This window comes from Platichthys flesus, chromosome 22, assembly GCF_949316205.1.
Source record: "Platichthys flesus chromosome 22, fPlaFle2.1, whole genome shotgun sequence".
NCBI lineage: Eukaryota > Metazoa > Chordata > Actinopteri > Pleuronectiformes > Pleuronectidae > Platichthys > Platichthys flesus.
In genome coordinates, this window is record NC_084966.1 from 12,913,042 (window position 1) to 12,918,041 (window position 5,000).

The 5,000-nt window shown below is 43.4% G+C and overlaps 1 protein-coding gene across 1 annotated transcript in view; it reads left to right on the plus strand.

Annotated features, from left to right (window-relative positions):
* LOC133933466 (histone H4-like) overlaps positions 1 to 5,000 on the plus strand; it is a 744,890-nt gene that overhangs the window by 376,229 nt on the left and 363,661 nt on the right. The window lies entirely within an intron of this gene.

A 5,000-nucleotide genomic window follows, 5' to 3' on the forward strand; every position in this document is an offset into this window, starting at 1 on the left:
TTACCCCTAAATCCCCTTTCCAGCACTTGTTTATTAGTTCCTTCATTTTTCCAAAGTATCCCGTTAATTTCCCACATTCAACAAACTCATGCATACATGTTTCCACTCCCTCCCCACATACATCACATTCCTTTCCCACCTTGCTGTCAAATTTGCTGATTATTAGGTTGTTATAGATCCGGTTGTGCCTCAGCATAAAATCAAAATGTTCGCATTCAATACTATTCCACTTCACCCTCAGATTTTCCCATATCTTTCTCGCATCCAACTCATTCATTACTTTGCTCCACACTTTCTCTGCAGCCGGTCTCCGTATCTCTTTTCCTCTCATACATGCATACATAACCCTGGTTTTCACATTTTTCAGACTCACCTTGCACTCCCCTTCCCCAACATACATCTCTATCTTGTTTCCCACCTTCACCATGTTTTCTCTCTCTATCATTCCTATCCACTCTTTGGGCATTGCTTTCTTAATTTTCTCTAATTCACCTCTTGCTGTGCCTAGCCAAATTTCATCCCCATTCTCTCTTACTTCATCCACCACTGCCTGTGCTCCCATGAATCCTGGTATATACTCATACACTAAATCCCTTATCCTTCTTATCCCAGCCCTCCACATCACCCTGTTATAAATCATTTCTCCTCCCACCGTGAGTTTGGGATTTAAAAACACTGGTTGCTCCCAAACCTGTCTCACATCCTCGCATTCATACTTCACACTTTTTAAAAACTCACCCCATGCTCCAAACATCTCTTTGTGGATTTCCGTCACCCCATTCATCATGCCTTTTTTAAATTTCATGTACATTCCACTCTTCCCACATCCTCCACATTTATTCATTGCTTCTTTCAAAAAGGCCTTCCACACATGGTCTCCATCATCCCTTAAGTATCTTACCATCATTTTTACCCTTAGTGCCTTCTTTTTCCCCTCTAGATTCACTAACTTCAACCCCCCGTCTTCATAATCATTTTCTAAAACTTCCCTCGCTATCCTTACTCCCCCCCCATCCCACAAAAAGTTACTTATAACCCCTTCCACCTCTTTCAACACTCTCACAGGCACATCCATCACATTCATCACATATATCATTTTACTCATAATCAGCGCATTCACCACTACTACCTTACCTTTTAGTTTCAACTTCCTTAGTTTCCAAAACCCTAACGTTTATTTCAGGCTATTTATCATTACTTCGTATTGCCTATCCCTCCCATCCTCTCCCTCAATCCCCAAGTTTATCCCTAGCACCTTCATGTACCCATTGTTTTCCTTCAATCCTATCTCTCCCATCTTTTCTCTACTCCCACCTATGTACATTATTTCTGACTTATCTATGTTTATTTTGGCTCCAGATGCCCTACCATATAATTCTACACTCCCTAATACTTCAACTACACTTTCCCTATCCCTAACTGTCACCGTTGTGTCATCCGCATATTGATATAGAGTGCTCACCTGTCCACCCGGTATTTCTATCCCCCTAATCCTCCTATTTTTCAAAATGAGTACCGCTAACGGCTCTGCCGACAAGGAGTACAGCAAAGCCGATAGCGGACATCCCTGCCTCACTGATCTTTCTATTCTAAATTCACCCGTGACTATCCCATTGACCTTAATCTTACTTCCTGCTCTTTCATACATTCTCCTCACCCATCCTATCAATTTCTCTCCAAATCCCATCTTTCCTAACACTTTATACAAATATCCGTGATCTACTCTATCGAATGCTTTATTAAGATCTAAACTCGCTATAACCCCTCCACTGTTTCTCTTCATGTGTATTATTGTATCCCTAATGCTACTTATTGTGTCTGCTATGTCTCTCCCTGGTATACTATATGCTTGTGTGCTTCCCACCACCGTCCCTATTACTCCCTTCAATCTATTTGCTAACACCTTTGCTAAAACCTTATAGTCCCCATTTAACACTGTGAGTGGCCTGTAATTTTCTAATTTGTCCCTACTTCCTTTTTTATAAATGATGCTAACTAACCCTGTTATCATACTATGCGGCATTTCTCCCTTCTCTTCTATCCATCTATATAATCTATCCAATACTGGTACTAATTCTTCTCTAAACTCTATATAAAATTCGCCTATTATTCCATCTATCCCTGGACTTTTATTCCTGCCTAACCCATTTATTGCTTCCTCTATCTCTCCCTTACTTATCTCTCCCTCGCACACCTCCCTATCCTCATCACTCAGTTTAGCCTCCATCTTGTCTACCACCTGTCTGCTACTCTCCTCATCTACCTCTTCTTTCTTATATAACTCCCTATAAAATTCTTCAACTCTTTCCACTATCCCTACAAAATCTGTTATTTTTTCGCCTCCCTTTCCCTCCACTTTCTCAAAATAATTTTTCTCCTGCCTTGTATTCTCTAGCCCTAAGAAATAACCTGTACATTTTTCCCCCTCTACTGCATATCTTGCCCTACTTCTAATTATTGCACCTTCACACTTTCTCTGTTCTATCTCCTTTAGTTCATCTTTCTTCCTTATGTATCCCTCTATGTCATAATTGCCTCCTTCCCCCGCTTTCTTCTCCTCTTCCTCTAACTCCTCTTTTAACCTTTTTTCTCTCTCCCTCTCTTTCTTTCCCCTATTTTTACTGTGTTTTTTGCTTATTTCCCTTATCCCCTCTTTCAACCTTTCCCACCACCTCCCCGTTTCTTCCTCATACATGCTCTCATCCATCTCCCACTGTATGTAATCTCTCACCTCTTTTTTATATTTTTCATCTTTGAGCAACCGACCATTCATACACCACACCCCCCCTCCTCTTCTCCTTGTTTCCCCTCCTATTGTATATTTTAACACCTTGTGATCGCTATAAGTTGTGGTTATATATTCTATACTCTTTATCCCTTCGGCTAAGCCCTTCGTGCTCAATACTAAATCTATCCTGCTCTGTTTTAATTCCCCTTTCACCAGTTGTATTCTTGAGAACTCTCTCCCCTCTGGATTTCTTTCTCTCCATACATCACTCAGTCCTTTCATACTTTTTAGTTTTTCTAATACCTCTCTTGTTGTATCATTTTTAAAATGCATGTTTTTTGACACATCCAGTTTCCCACACCACACATTAAAGTCCCCAACAATCATGCAGTTGTCAACACACATTTTTTCCATTTTTTCAAACATCACCTTTCTTTCTTTCTCCTCATTCGGAGCATACACATTTACCAGCTTCATTTCCTCATTCATATATTCAAATTTGATCCCGATCACCCTCCCATCTCCCTCATCATCACACCTTCTCACATTCCCTATCACTCCTTTTTTTGTTAATATTGCTACACCCCTTGCATTCCCTTCCCCATTATTTGCATACACATCTCCTCTCCATTCATCCTCCACCTCTTTCATACATCTCTCATCCCAGTGTGTTTCCTGTATGCATATTATATCATAGTTACTCTCTCCATAGATCTGATGTCTTTTGATTTTATTTTTTAGCCCCCTTGCATTTATTGATATTATTGTTAACATTAGTAGTATTGCTATTTTCATTTTATTTTTTCCTTGGTTCTACTTTTCTTATTATTCCTCATATGCTTCTGATTAGTTTGTCTTTTCCTCAGTTGTTTTATTTGCTCCTCTATCTCCATGTCTGTTTCAGCTCCTACCGTCTGTGGCGTGGTGGTCTCCTCTGCAGTTTCAGTGGGCTTCGCTCCACCTGCTGCCTTCTCCTTCCCTCCTGTGTTGTCCTCTCTTCTCCTCCTCCCCGGGCCTACTTCCTCCTCTCCGTCTTTTCTTTCGACCATCGCCCCCTTCTCTGGTCCTCTCGTCTCCTTCGTATTTGGCGGTTTCTTCTCCACCCCGTCTCTCCTCCTTTCTGCCGTCGCCTCCGTCCTCACCTCACGTTCCAGCACTCCTCTCCTCCTGCCCGCATCCTCCTCCTCGTTGTTTCCTCTCGTTTTCTCGTTCCGGTCCGTTCCAGCTTTCTTTCCGCCTTCCGTCTCCTCCTCCGGCCTCTCTCCTTCCTGCCTGCTTGCATCCTCCTTCTCAGTCTCCTCAGTTTCTTTTCCGACTCCCTCCTCCACACTTTTCATTTCCTCTGCCTCCCCCTCCTCACTGCTTCCGCTCTCACTTTCTTCTCCATTCTCACTTGTGCCATCTTCTGCCTCACTCTTATTGCATCTGCATTCATTCATAAGGTTCTGGCACAGATCACATTTCTTCCTTCCCTGCTTGCATTCCCTTGCATAATGGCCCTGCACTCCACATCTATTGCAATGAAATTCCGGGCACTCTCTCATTATGTGCCCAGGTTTTATGCACAGCCTGCACACCTTCACCTGCTTATCATGTAGCACCCTGAAATACTCTGCCCCCAGCGCAGTGTCAAATCTTGCAGAGTACGGCAGCGATTGTATTTAATTATTAAACTTCACTTTCAGGAACCTAGTCCCGTCTGCCACATTTGTCCCTGGCCACATCCTTCTTTTAATGGGAGATACTGCTGCTACTCCCCATAGTTGCAACTTTGCCAGTATCTCCCTGTCCTCAATATAAAAGGGCAGACTCATAAATGACACTACCAGCTCGTCATTTACTAGTTCTCTGGCGTGCACCCGAGTCTCCCTTATCTTAAAGCCTTCCATGAGCCTCTCCTTCCCCTTAGGGTGGCTCATTGTCATCTCATATTTTCTCTCCGTTATCTGTCGGCACGCCAATAGCCCTCCACATAGCTCGCGAACACACCGCATGAGCTCCATAGCCGTGTCCTCGCCCTCGCCCTCCATCTCCACCATTACTGTCTGCTCCCTGTCATTCCTCTCACTCGTTTTGCAGCTCTTACCCTGCGTCAGCTCCGTGTTTGTCCCGCCCTCACCTCCTTGGGTGACGGCGGTTAAACTCACCTGCTCAGTGTTTATCTCCACCATAGTCTCTGGAGCACTTCCTCGCCGGCTACGATACCCCGCACAGTGCGTCACTGCCGCGGGGGACAAAAACACACACTTAACAAGACAATCACAACTCTAAT